Source organism: Myxine glutinosa, chromosome 7 (assembly GCF_964187855.1).
Source record: "Myxine glutinosa chromosome 7, kmMyxGlut1.1, whole genome shotgun sequence".
NCBI classification, from domain to species: domain Eukaryota; kingdom Metazoa; phylum Chordata; class Myxini; order Myxiniformes; family Myxinidae; genus Myxine; species Myxine glutinosa.
The window spans coordinates 106403029-106418286 of NC_136267.1; the positions used below are offsets into that span (position 1 = coordinate 106403029).

Here is a 15258-nt window from a genome sequence, read left to right on the forward strand (position 1 = left end):
CTATCCACCAAGTTTCGGCCAAATCCGTCCATAACTTTTTGAGATATCATGCTACATATCGTTTTTGCCGCATTACTCAATGGTGAAGAATCACTTTAAAAATTCCCAGATTCGGATCCGGATCTGGATCCGAACCAAAGTCTAATAATTTCGTCCTTGTCAAATAACCCTCCTCTCCACCAAATTTCGTCCGAATCCATCCACAACCTTTTGAGATATCCTGTTCACAAACAAAAAACAAAGACAAAGGTGAAAACGTACAATAGCTTCCATCCACCTTTGTGGCGGAGCACTATGACCAAGTTCATTGTCAATTCGCTAAAAATGAAGGGTCCCACAACCATGAGTCAGATGGGAAAGTAAAACCGAAGAGATTAGTTGTTCTTAACAAAATAAATAACTACCTACCTCTTCCAAGCCCTCTGGATTACTGTAGCTGCTTGAATCCTGCATTTAAGTCTTCCAGACAGCATTGCACATTCTATACCTTCTTCAGTAAAGGTATTAACATTGGTGTTTTCAGCATCTGCGTCTCTGATGGTCTGGTGGATTGAACAAGCACTCTTCTGGCTTTTCTGTGTCTGGCCATTGTCTGTGAATGAAGTGAGAGAAGAGGGAATATGTTAAAGTATTCCAGGGTTGATGTGCAAGATGTAATTACAACAAAATTACTTTTTATTTTCCAAAAAAGATGAATATGTAAAGTTTTAGGGACATATTTTGATAAAGTGAATAAATGAATAGTAAATAGTGAATTTGATAAGTGAATTTTGGTTATCGGAGATCTAAGGGAATGCATGGGTTATAAAAATAGGAGTAAATATGAGTGCTTCAAATTTGACCTGGAATATTGTTTATTCTTTGTAATTAAGATTAAATATATAATGACAAAATCTAGACTTCATTTCATGATAATCTACAGCTTTGAACATACTTCAATCCGTCAGTCCATCCGTAAACATTTAAAACTTCTTCTCTGAAACCGCTGATGGGATTGCGACCAAATTTGGCACAAATTATATGTGTTGTGTTGTGACTAAAGTTCGTTCACGGCATTAAAAAAAATCGGGGTCTAAGTCGGTCTACCGGGGGTCAAACTGTATCCAAGTTTGACCCCCCCAAAAGATGAATTTGCTTTTTTGTCTGAAACTACACACACTATTTCGATGAAACTTGACCACAACTTTCATCCCCCATGATGTACCGAAGTTTGTTCACGACACTAGAAAAATCGAAGTCTAAAGGGGTCTATGGGGGGGGGGGGGGGAGTCAAAGTGGGTCCAGGTTTGACCCCCTAAAATAGATATTTGTTTCTTCTCAGAAACTACAAACACTATTTCAATGAAACTTAACCACAACCTTCACCACCCACGATGTACCAAAGTTTGTTCGCGGCATTTTAAAAATCTGCCCTTTTGGGAGTATAGGGGGGGGGTGCCCCCCAAAATTGGTATTTGTTTCTTCTCAGGAATTACACGTGCAAATTCGATGAAACTTCACCACAACCTTCAATTTTTTTGTATACAAGATCGAGGCTCGTGTAAGAGCTAACATTAATCACAAAAAACATAAACGGGTACATAAAACATATAATGAACGGAGCAGGAGACAAGATGGGGAGAGGAGGGGAAGCACACAAACACAACACCTGAGAGCAGGGAGAAGCGCGGGAGGGAGAGGGCCTGGGGGAAGGAGGCGTGGGAAGGGGGGGGGGGAGAGGTATAAAACACAAGGAGACCAAGGACTTCCAGGACAAAAGTTGGTATTTCAAAAAAGTGTAGGATTTGGGGTGAAATTAGTGGGGGTAGAACAGATCAAGGTTTTGGATGGGGGAAGATAAGAGATGGTAGTGAACAGCTGTTTTAAAGACCTGGAGGGTGGAGTGGGATTGAAGAGAGTGAGGGAGTTTGTTCCAGAGGCGGGAGAAAAGAGGAATGAAGGAGTGAAGGTGAGCAGAAAGTCTTGATTTTGGAAGTTTAACCATAAGAGGGTTGCAGGCAGATCTTGTGCGACCTGCAGGAATATTTGGGGGACAGAGCCCAGAGAGAGCTGGGGGGGGGGGGCAAGGCCAGAGAGGAGTCGGTAGAAGACGGAAAGACCACCAACCTGCCTGCGGTGAGTGAGTGAAAGGCCCTTGGAGTTAGCTTCATCGCGGGAGATTCCAATGATTCTGAACGCTTTGGTTTCAACAGCGCTAAGACGAGCTAGGTGTGAGGCAGGAGCACCAGCCCAGAGGGGAGAGCAGTGTTCCATTGAGCTGCGGATGAAAGCCTTGTATGTGGTGAGGAGCTCAGGTGTGCCAAGGAAGGACTTCGCACGATGGAGGATGCCCAGTCGGCGACTGGCTTTGGAGGCCAGATTTGAAATGTGGTTTTTCCAGGAAAGATCATGGCAGATAGTGAGACCCAAAAGCTTGAGTGACAGAACTTCTTGGAGAGGATTATTCAGAAAGTGGATGGGAGGGTTGTCCAGTCGGTCTTTTCGGAGAGACATCGTAAGAGTGTGAGATTTGTCAGGATTGAAAGACATGTTCCACTTGTTTGCCCAGTCTGTGATTTTGTCCAGGTCTGCAGAGAGCGAGGAGGCTGCAGACTGCCGATCTGAGGGATGAGGAATGGAGCGACAGAGAGTAGAGTCGTCAGCAAAGAGATAGAGAGGATTTTCAAGAGAGTCGGAGAGATCATTGGTGAAGACCAGAAAAAGCACAGGGCCCAGGACACTGCCTTGGGGAACTCCAGCCTGAACGGGAAGAGATGAGAGAAACCAATTCAGGGCCACACGTTGACTACAACTAGAGAGGAAGTCTGCCAGCCATGCGTGGAGATTTCCATGGATACCAAAGGAGGAGAGTTTGGTGAGCGGAGCAGGGTGCCAGACCGTATCGAAGGCACGTGATATGTCAAGGGAGACAGCTCTAATTTCCTGTTTGGCATTGAGGACCTCCATCCATTGTTGAGAAAGCAGAAGCAGCATGTCCAGAGTAGAGTGACCAGGTCTGAAAACAAATTGATGATCAGAGATCAAGCCATTGGAGAAGAGGAAAGATTTCATATCCGAAGCAATGATTGATTCCATGACTTTGCTGATAATTGGGAGCAGTCTGATTGGTCTGTAGTTGCTAAGATCTGTTTTTGCACCTTTTTGTGCAAAGCGGTGATGTTGGCTGATTTCCAAGCAGATGGCAGATGACATTGAGCAAAAGAAAGGGTGAAGAGAACAGAGAGAGGGAGTGAAAGAGCGGAAGAACAGGATTTTAGGACCCGTGGGCTGATGCCGTCATGTCCAGTTGCAGAATCAGAGTCGAGGGTTGACAGAAACTTTTCCACCTTGTCAGGAGGAAAGGACACAGAGTCCAGGAGCAGCTGGGTACGACTGGGCATGGTGGGTACAGAGATGGATGGGTTTGGGACACAAGATTTAGAGGCAAACAGAGTTGAGGCATTCAGCTTTTTCACTTACGGAGTCAGCCGTGTAGCCGTTTGAGGTGAGGGAGGGGATGGAGGTGGAACAAACACCAGAAACAGATTTGACCAGACGCCACCAGGATTTGGAAGAGGGAGGCAGATAAGAGAGTTCGGTCTTGAGAACGGTGACATATTGTTTCCTGGCTCTCCTGAGGGGGGACACACACTTGTTTCGGGCTTTGTGAAAGGAAATGAGATTTCCTTCCGTTGGATTTGCTTTCCAGGAGACGAAAGCAAGTTGTTTCAGGGCAACAGCCTCACCACAAGATTCTGTGTACCATGGACGGGAGGAAGGGTATGACAACTGAAGACGAGATGGGATAAATCTGTGCATGAGAGAGAGCAATTTACTTTGAAAGAATTCCCAGGATGAGTTGATGTCAGAGGCGGTCGAGATGGGAGACCAGTCCAGATGATTGATGGCTGCTTGAAGACCGTGCCAGTTGGCCTGAGTGAAATGCCAGACTCGTCGACGCTGAGGAGGCTCTCTGAGAATGGTCAGAGAGATGTCCACTTTGACAAGCACATGATCAGATTAGCCGATTGGAGCAGAAGAAGAGCAGCAGACATTTTCAAGGAAGTTATTCATAACCATGTCCAGAAGAGAAGATGCTCCGTTGACTGAGATCCGGGTCGGGAAATTGACAGATTGTGTCAGTCCCATTGAGTCGCAGAAGTCCTTTGCTGAAGAGCCATGGCTGGTGAGAGAGGTACCCACACCCAGCCAACTGGCATGGTGACAATTGAAATCACCACATATGAGGAAGAGAGAGTTGGGATGGGTAGGTAGAAGTTGGTCCATATTATCAGACAGCGAGATGTAGATGGAGTCATCACTGTTTGGTGGACGGTACAACACACATATGAACAAAAGGTGGGGGCGAAGGGGAAGCCGTAGCCAAAGGTATTCCTGGGGGTGAGGTGGAGAGAGGGCAGTGCAGGGCGAGTGAGGAGGAGAGTTTTTTTTAAATAAAGATAGCAACCCCACCTCCAGGACGAGGCTCAGGTCTATCATACCGGAGGAGGGAGTACCCTGGGAGAGATACCAAGGAATCAGAGACATCATGAAGGAGGAAAGTTTCTGTTAAGCAGATCACATCTGGTTTGTCAGAAGCAACCTGTATGGAGAGATCAGTCAAGTTTGAGCGAAGGCCCCGGATGTTTGAGGTCCATCCCGTTAATGAAGAGGAAGGGGGAGCATGAGATACAGAACAGGGGGGGGGGGGTAGGTTAAGACGTGGAAGAGGAGGAAGAGGTAGGGAGAGCTGTTGAAGGTGTGTCAGAGATTTCAGAATAGCTTGGAGAAAGGGAAGAATGGGGTGGACAAAAGGTTTGATGGAGATTGGGTGAGGCACAGTGAGGTGTTATTTGAGGAGGGGAAAGAGCGAGGCAGAAGGTTGGGGGAGATGAAGGTGAAAGTTGGAAGGGGGAAGAAGCGGGGAGGACGCTTTGAGGAGGAGGGGTGAGAGGGGAGTCTAGGAGGGGAGGAGCGAGTGAGAGTCTCGGAGGGGAGGGGTGTGGGGGGAGTTTGGGAGGGAGGGGAGGGAAGGGGCAAGGGGGGAGATTTGAAAGGGATGGGTTATGGGGAAGATTTGGAGGGGAGGGGCAAGGGGGAAGATTTGAAAGAGATGGGTGATGGGGAAGATTTGGAGGGGAGGGACAAGGGGGTAGATTTGGAGGGGTGGGGTGAAGGGGAAGTTTTGGAGGGGAGGGGTGATGGGGAAGATTTGGAGGGGAGGGGAAAGGGGGAAGATTTGAAAGGGATGGTTGATGGGGAAGATTTGGAGGGGAGTGGCAAGGGGGAAGATTTGAAAGAGATGGGTGATGGGGAAGATTTGGAGGGGAGGGGAAAGGGGGTAGATTTGGAGGGGAGGGGAGATGGGGAAGTTTTGGAGGGGAGGGGTGATGGGGAAGTTTTGGAGGGAAGGGGTGATGGGGAAGATTTGGAGGGGAGGGGAAAGGGGGAAGATTTGAAAGGGATGGGTGATGGGGAAGATTTGGAGGGGAGGGGAAAGGGAGAATATTTGAAAGAGATGGGTGATGGGGAAGATTTGGAGGGGAGGGTAAGGGGGTAGATTTGGAGGGGAGGGGTGATGGGGAAGTTTTGGAGGGGAGGGGGGATGGGGAAGTTTTGGAGGGAAGGGGGGATGGGGAAGATTTTGAGGGGAGGGGTGAGATTGGATTTTGAAAAATGTACGATTAATGGGAAACGAACATTTCTTGCAAAATGAGTTTGAGACCTTCGAGTCAAAAATATGTTTGAGGACGCTGAAGGAGGGGTGGAGTGCTGGAGTGTTTCGGCAATGTAGAAAAAAGGAACTGTAAGAGATGGTATTTTTTTTTTTTGGAATGAACTGATTCCAATGAACTGATGCAAGTCGAAAGCATCTTTTTATAGGAGAAGAAGAAAAAGGTGTTATAATATATGACAGAAAACAGTTCTTCAGGGGAAAGTTGAAACATCTTTAACAACGTGATCACGTGATCATGAACAATGTGAACGAAGAACGAACGAACAAATAAGTACAACAAATAAACGAATAAGAACTGAGAAGGAAATATTTTTTGGGGTTTTTTTTTTTTTTTGAGTTGAGATATTAATTAAACAAGGAAGTATGGGGTGAACGACTGGGACAAAACAGAGAACGAAAGTAATTGCATTGTAATCAACGAACCGCTGAGAGAAAACAAAGCCACAAGGTCGGAGACGGTAGCCTAAGCCTACTAGTACTAGGCCTCAGAATAAGCGACACGAATTAACCGACGATTTAGTATACATGCATGAAAAATTAACACCGAAAATCTTCCTAAAGACACACTATAGGTACACACACCGAAAGATAGATACAGTCTCGACAAAACACAATTGTGAAAAATTACTTAACTTCGCAAATGTGAGCGCACGGAGCAGCTTCGAAAAAACGTGACCTCCAATCTTGCGCATGCGCAGAAGAATCAAAGATTGAAAGAGATGGAGTGTACAGAGTGTACATTGAAAGAGTGTACAGAAACTTTAAAAAAAATAATAAATGCAAGGCGCAGGAAGTTGAAATTTGCTGCACGTGATGTGCAACATGCGGTGAGTAAAATGAGTGTTCATTTACATCTGTAGCATGTCTGGTAAATAAAGAAGTTATAAGCACACCTGACACTAGGCCAAGGCTTCAGACTTTGGCACTCTCACGAGGCTGCACCGTCGAATAAACTATTCCAACCCGTCATTTCTGACGGGCGTTTATACTCGTAATTAATAAATCATCATTAAGGTGGTTGACCCCTTAACCCTAAACTGTATGATCGAGGTTGGCAAGTCGAGTATAATTAGGACTTTAGCATCAAATGGATGTTGGGTTAGTCCTTGGTAGCTACGTCGGTTTACCGTTTGGTTAAAAGGCACAATTAGAAGAGCAAAGAGTACGATGGTTACGCTTTTCTTGGACCGATGATCAAACCATGATTTGATTCTCTCAGCATTGATGGAGGTTTTGCAAAGTGCATCTGATTGCGTTGTGGTGCAGTGTAAATCCATGTGCAGTAGAAGTATGGAATAGTAATAAAAAAAACACATAAATCACTTCAATAAAGTCTCATTTTGTTTTTCTTTCCTTTTCATTTTCCCTTATTTATGTACATCGACGTAGAGTTTCCTGGATTTTATTTTTTGCCGATGGCCAAATTGCACAGCTTTAGTCATTTATTTACCTTTACATTTTACCTCAACTGTTTTGTTCTTATTAGCCTTTTTGTTTGACAAAAAAGTCAGCGAGCATGACGTGCTTCAGAGTTATGACGTTTTTAAGCACAAACCTTTAAAACCTAGCTCCTCCCTCATTTGTGATCCAATCGAGGGGAAACTTCACAGATCTATTCAGCGTATCAGTCTACTAAAATATCCTTTTGGAATTTGCGATAGGTCACGTGGTTTGGCAGATATCGTTAATTAAACGCAAATAATAAAAACATTTATATCTCTTGAACCACTTAATTGATCGACGTGAAACTTCATACTGTAGTAGAAGTCATGAAGCGTAACAAGTGTGCAAAATTTGAAGATGATTGGATGTACGGTCTGGAAGCTAGAAGTTGTTATTGCGTGAAGAAGAAGAGTCTCTGACTGTGGATGATTATTTATTTATCACATGCAGACTTGCAGGCATCGTTTGACACAATCTCCCGGGTTAATTTGAACCTCAAATAAAATTATTATTCCAGATTTGTCAATGGCTGAGGTATATTAACAAACGAATAAAACAGATTTGGCAAAATTCCAACTTTTTTTTTTTTAAAGATCGCATATTCACCCAGGGTTGTGAGAGGCTGAAGAAGAAGAAACCTTGCATGGGCTTCCCAGACCAAATAAATAATTCTGGTTCTGGCTCTGCGATTTTCAGGTTTATTACTCCCGCCAGGGAGTAATGCATTCGATCGTGTCCGTCTGTGTGTGTGTGTGTGTGTGTTCGTATGTTCGTGTGTTTGTGAACAAGATATCTGGAAAAGTTCTGAACGGATTTGGATGAAAGTTGGTGGGATGATTGCCCTTGGGATAAGGAAGAATTGATTAGTTTTTGGTGAAGCTCAGGATATTATTCCGGATCCAGGAATTTTTTTGGGGATTTTTTTTGGGAAAGATTTTTTTTCTGTTTTACTGCATTAAAGCTTTTATTCTTATTCTTAAATGATGTTTTTCTCCTCTAATTCCGAGATATATCAAAATAAATTATCTGACAGTTAGGGCCTACTTTCTTTTTCATTTATTGTTTTGGGGAGAGGGGATGTTAAACAAAACGTATTATTCCAACTAAACCCACGGCGGGAGTATGCGCTCTACTGAGTGGCGATCTACATAGTTGTGTTTGCTTTTGCACAAATATGTGCAAATCCTTGTTTATAATTGTTGCGTCCATTCTTTGCACTTATAAATCTTTAAATACTCTCAATGACCACCATAAAACACGTAGGTATACAGTGCATTCAGAAAGTATTCAGACCCCTTCACTTTTTTCACATTTTGTTGTGTTGCAGCCTTATGCTAAATCGTTTAAATTCATTTTTTCCCTCATCAATCTACACTCAATACCCCATAATGACAAAGAGAAAACAGGATTTTAGAAAGTTTTGCAAATTTATTAAAAGAAAAAACTGAAATATCACATTGACAAAAGTATTCAGACCCTTTGCTGTGACACTTGAAATTTATCTCAGGTGCCTCTCATTTCTCTTGATCATCTTTGAGATGTTTCTACACCTTGATTGGAGTCCACCTGTGGTAAATTCAATTGATTGGACATGATTTGGAAAGGCACACACCTCTCTATATAAGGTCTCACAGCTGACAATGCATATCAGAGCAAAAACCAAGCCATGAGGTCGAAGGAACTGCCTGCAGAGCTTAGAGACAGGATTGTGTCGAGGCACAGATCTGGGGAAGACTACAAAACATTTTCTGCTGCATTGAAGGTTCCCAAGAGCACAGTGGCCTCCATAATTCTTAAATGGAAGAAGTTTGGAACAACCAGGACTCTTCCTAGAGCTGGCCGCCCAGCCAAACTGAGCAATCGGGGGAGAAGGGCCTTGGTAAGAGAGGTGACAAAGAACCCGATGGTCACTCTGGCTGAGCTCCAGAGATCCTGTGTGGAGATGGGAGAAACTTCCAGAAGGACAACCATCACTGCAACACTCCACCGATCTGGGCTTTATGGCAGAGTGGCCAGACGGAAGCCTCTCCTCAGTGAAAGACACATGAAAGCCCACTTGGAGTTTGCAAAAAAGCACCTAAAGGACTCTCAGACTGTGAGAAACAAGATTCTGTGGTCTGATGAAACCAAGATTGAACTGTTTGGCCTCGATTCTAAGCGTCATCTCTGGAGGAACCCAGGCACTGCTCATCACCTGCCCAATACCATCCCAACGGTGAAGCATGGTGGTGGAAGCATCATGCTGTGGGGGTGTTTTTCAGCAGCAGGGCCTGGGGGACTGGTCAGGGTTGAGGGAACAATGAACGGAGCAAAGTACAGAGATATCCTTAATGAAAACCTGAAACAGAGCGCTCAGGACCTCAGACTGGGCCGAAGGTTCACCTTCCAACAGGACAATGACCCTAAGCACACAGCCAAGACTCTTTCACGAGCCTCGATTCAGTATACAAAAAATACAAAAAAAAAAGACAACGCAGGAGTGGCTTAGGGACAACTCTGTGAAGGTCCTTGAGTGGCCCAGCCAGAGCCCTGACTTGAACCCAATCGAACATCTCTGGAGAGACCTGAAAATGGCTGTCCGCCGACGGTCCCCATCCAACCTGACAGAGGTTGAGAGGATCTGCAGAGAAGAATGGCAGAAAATCCCCAAATCCAGGTGTGCAAAGCTTGTCGCGTCTTACCCAAGAAGACTCGAGGCTGTAATCGCTGCCAAAGGTGCTTCAACTAAGTACTGAGTTAAGGGTCTGAATACTTATGTCAATGTGATATTTCAGTTTTTTCTTTTTAATAAATCTGCAAAACTTTCTAAAATCCTGTTTGTCTTTGTCATTATGGGGTATTGAGTGTAGATTGATGAGGGAAAAAAATGAATTTAAACGATTTCAGCATAAGGCTGCAGCATAACAAAATGTGAAAAAACTGAAGGGGTCTGAATACTTTCTGAATGCACTGTATGTCATCCTGCAAACGGGGTGGAGTTAATTTTTTGGTCTCCATAAATATGTCTAGCCTTTCACTCGGTGAAGTATGGAGCCAATCAGACATGAATAAGTGGGAAGCATTTGCAGGGAAATGACTCAGCAGTACTTTTTTGCTGCCCCTCGCCTGCAGGTGGCAATGACATGCTTCAGCCCTCCAGCATATTACCATGAATTAAACTTCTTCCCACTGTGCTTAGGCAATGCCTTGCCATTTACCTTCCCCATCAAGATTCTTTTCGTTTTCATCCACGATTCCAACATCAATGCATTTCCTCTCACCATCAGCAGTAACTGGTCCTTTGATAGCAGCCTTCACTGCTTCAGCACCAATGTCGTCAAGTGATCTTGAATTTGTATCTTCCATTTGATTCTGGCTGCAGGCTGAAGGGTAGGTCACAGAATAATCTGTTTCAAGTAACCACACCGCACCGCATGCCAACTAAAATGCGGTCATAAAAGTCAACTGCTTTCCCTTTCGAGGCTCTATTGCATCAATTAGTTATTAAAAAGTAAAAACATTCATTAAGAATGGGGATTCATTGTAAACGGTGGATATTATGCTAACGATTAGTCTGTTTGGTGTTTCCATCTGAACACTTGCTTCATGATGAAGGGATCCCAGGTTCAAATTCTGTGTACTATGTGGAATTGTCCAATGTTCACACGATGGTACTTGTAATTAATGTAAAAGTACACTCTTGGTTTTATAGCTCACCTGGAACGAATTTCAGGGGAGTTTATGCGATGGCGCTTTGTCCGTCCGTCCGTCCGTCCGTCAGTCCGTCAGTCCGTCAATTCGTCAGTCCGTCAATCTGTCAGTCCGTAAACAGTTGAAACTTCTTCTCCGAAACCGCTGATGGGATTGCGACCAAATTTGGCACAAATTATATTTCTTGTGTTGTGACTAAAGTTTGTTCACGGTATTAAAAAAGTCGGGGTATAAGGGGGTCTACCAGGGGTCAAAGTGGATCTAGGTTTGACCCCCCCAAAATAGGAAAGTGCTTTTTCCTCTGAAACTATACACACTATTTCGATGAAACTTCACCACAACCTTCACCACCCGTGATGCACCAATGTTTGTTCACGGAATTAGAAAAATCCTGCCCCTTTGGGGATCTAAGGGGGGGGGGGTTGCCCCCCAGAATAGGTATTTGCTTTCTTCTCAGAAACTACACACACAATTCTGATGAAACTTCACCACCACCTTAATCACCTGTGTTGTACCAAAGTTTGTTCCTGGCATTGAAAAAATCGGGGTCTAAGGTGACCTATGGGGAGGGGGGGAGGGGGACTTGCCTCCAACATAGGTATTTGCTTCTTTTCTCAGAACCTACTGTTACGGATTCGGCCCTAATTATTGTTGGTATTATTATTATTATTGTTGGTTCTCAGTTAGGGTTATTGTGGTTAAAAAGTTTAAAAGCACTCCTGGTAAAATGTGGCCGGAAATCGGATGGTGACCCGGAAGGCAAAGGGAGCGAGGAAGAAGAGCGCGTGAGGCAGAGGTGAAACGAGGCGTTTTGTAACAGCTTCGCATCCAGCGTGGTCGAGCGTCCATGGAGAGTGAACTTTGAGTCCTGGAAAGGAATCTCATGCGATCGTTGATATCGCTGGTGTCATGGAAAAGCCTGCAAAGCCAGGTACAGGTGGGAGATTCCGGAGAATCTTCGCCTAGTGGCTGCGGCCCGAGGAAGAACCGACCGCCATTTCAGGGACCTCGCGCGTCGTTCGCGGACTCTTGGTTAGTCGCGTCCGCTGGTCCCACCCTCCGGTGGTTTGCCGAGGATGTGTGTGCGCGACAGCGGCCTTTGAAGAATATGGCGCGGTTCGCGACTGCACGGTGTAAGTGCACGTGTGGATAGCGTCTTTGGGATTCCTCTTTCCACCGCCAATTGGGGTTGGCTGGGACCACGTGATGGTCCCCGCCTTACCTACATCTCCTTACCCGCCTCATCGCCCTCGCCTCTTCGCCGGGAGCACCATGGTGTTCTAGAGACATTGAGAAGGACTCTGTTTCAGTCCCTGGGGGTGCCATGAGTTTGAGCTAGGTTACCTTCTTAAGATTGGATTGTAGGGTGGATTGCCCCATTGTTGTATGGTTCTTTTTTGTGTGCTTTTAATATATTGTTTGTTCATCACCCTTGGTGTGGTTTCATTATTGATTAATTTCAACCAAGGATAACATATCTTTCTGCCGGGGACCCTCTCGGGGTTCGGAGGTTTACCGAGACCAGGGATAGGGGAGGAACCCGTAACACTACACACACAATTTTGATGAAACTTCACCACAACCTTCATCATCTGTGATGTACCAATGTTTGTTCAAGGCATTGGAAAAATTGGGGTCTGAGGAGGTACACGCGGTGGGAGGGGGGCGGGGGGGGAAGTGCCCCCCAAATAGGTAATTTTTTGTTTGTTCGTTTAAGATTTTTCTGTCCGTCTTTGATACTCTGTCCGTCTCGTACATTTTCTCTGTCCGTTTTTTATATTAACGGCGAGCTTGATTCCACGTGGTTGCAGAGTTCTTGTGGATTTAACATAGCCAATAATAAGTGTAAAGAACATTTTAAAATGTAGCACCCATAAATATATTGTTGGGGCCATGCGATTTGTGCCGGTTGCCTGGTACGAGTCCAGTGAGTGAGTGTAATGGTTAGCTGGGTCAGCCATCTTGGGCTGGATTACGGGTCTTTCCACTTCCGATACCGTAACTGTGGGGCCATCGAACCAGCCAAGAGTTACAATATTGGCACCACCCACCTCGTCTCTAATTACGGCCAAGCAAAGCCAGAGACGTGTGGCACAGTCTAGGCTTGCAGCATTAATTGCCGCAGCCAATTAGTCCTCAAATGACTTTCCTTAATTACCGAGTGAATGATCACCACGACCCAAATTCACTCCGATACCAAGTATATGTAATAACAAAGCAATGGTCATGGGGAGGGAAATACAAAGAACCAAGCAATAATTGAAGGCCTTTAAGTTAGATAAATAAGTAATCTCCCGATTGTTCGTTGATTTTGGGTGCACATGTTCGGTAGAGGGTAAGGGGTTTTATTTTTCACATTACAATTTAAGAGGTGGACAAGACATTCCCGAAAGATAGACTTGCTTCCATTCCCGAAACACCATTCCCGAAAGATAGATTAGAGAGGTGGACAAGACAAAAAACACCCTAGCTGTGTCGGGAGACTCAGCTGGACACTGATTCATGATGCAACCCAGGTGTGTCGTTTTGGCAGCTGTGGTCCGGCCCATGAGGAGGAGAAGGAGGAGGAGGAGGAGAAGGAGGAGAAGGAGGAGAGAGGTGTGGTTGGGTGGTGGCGTGCCTTTCACATGTCAATTCTGTAGATTAGATGCATTATTTCACAGGGTGGTTCTTGGACATTGCTTCCGCTCAATGCACCCATATTTATAGCTACGGGCCATGCATGTCACCCATGACACACCATGCCTCTCCCCTCACACTTTCCATTGGTCGATGGGTCTGGGACTGAGGAGACTCTTCCCTGACCTCTAACCTGTTGTTCTGGTGCTGTGGGCCTGTCAGAATGGTGGCGCGAGGCTTTTCCCACTCAGCTAGTGCCTAAAGGCCTAGCAAAATGCTAAAATGTGTCTTCTGTCTATTACATAATGCGACACATATCTAATATCACAATTAATTACTTTATGCTTATGCTATTACATTTACTATGTAGCTAAATAAACTATACTAAGTAATGTGAGCCCATAGGAGTCATTTCCACAAAAATATATTTCGAGGTGAAAGGAAATCAATGACTGGTGAAAGAGCCAGCATACTGAAAAATACCAGATACAGATCCTGGTGATTCCTAAAACAAATGCAAATTGTTTTGTATAACTTGATCAAAGAGTAGTGCTGGCAGAAGGCATGTTCACGAGCATGGGTTCGAGTCCTGACACAGCTATTAACAGTCACCATGGTGTTTCACAGGCAGGATAATGCTTCAATGTGGACGCATCTCATGGAAGGATGTTAAGCTGGAAGACCCATCTACCAGCACGGAGGACCCATCTACCAGCACGGATGAACCATATACGAGCACGGAGGACACATCTACCAGCACAGAGGACCCGTCTACCAGCACGGAGGACCCATCTACCAGCATGGAGGACCCATCTACCAACACGGAGGACCCATCTACCAGCATGGAGGACCCATCTACCAGCATGGAGGACCCATCTACCAGCAGGGAGGACCCATCTACGAGCACGGAGGACACATCTATCAGCACAGAGGACCATTCTACCAGCACGGAGGACCTATTTACCAGCACGGAGGACCCATCTACCAGCACGGAGGAGCCATATACGAGCATGGAGGACACATCTACCAGCACAGAGGACCCATCTACCAGCACGGAGGACCTATTTACCAGCACGGAGGACCCATCTACCAGCACGGAGGACCTATTTACCAGCACGGAGGACCCATCTACCAGCACGGAGGAGCCATATACGAGCATGGAGGACACATCTACCAGCATAGAGGACCCATCTACCAGCACGGATGACCTATTTACCAGCACGGAGGACCCAGCTACCAGCACTGGTCGTTGGTGGAAGTTAATATCCCACAGTGTGTTTCATTAGGAATGGGTTCCATTCGTTGTTGGAACAATTCATGTTCCATTCGTGTTCTACAGTATTCAAAATATAAATTTCAATTGAAATCAATTAGTTCCTTGATAGACTGACGTCCGTAGACAATTGCTTATCCCTGCTTTTCACTTCACGCGTGGGGAAGTAATGGAGTGAAATTTCCGCATCCAGTATAGCAATGTTACTTTTATTCAGGCAATGTAGAACCAAGTGCAAGACAAGTCCAATATTTTCAAGCACATTGCGTTGAATAGTTTTAATGCAATGCTAGCTTGTTACAAACCACTTACTTGTAAGTGGATTAACCATGCATAACTTCATTTTTGTGGGGATATTGTTTTTTTCTGGTTACATGGAGATAAAATTCCTCATGCAGAATTCCATGACATGTTCAATACATACAGTATGTTTCAAGGACCCTCTAAGCTCATTGTTAATTTGAGATAGACATATTTTACTGCAGGAAAGCATGACTACATATGCATCGGATAACGA

General features: G+C 45.0%; 1 protein-coding gene across 1 annotated transcript in view; it reads right to left on the reverse strand.

The window, feature by feature from the left end:
* Window positions 1-551: 551 nt before the first annotated feature.
* Window positions 552-15258, reverse strand: part of INVS (inversin) — a 481353-nt gene continuing 466646 nt past the window's right edge. Inside the window, exon 15 of the mRNA XM_078782093.1 lies at window positions 552-592. The gene's annotated coding sequence lies outside the window, so the exon portion shown is untranslated. The remainder of the gene's footprint in view (window positions 593-15258) is intronic.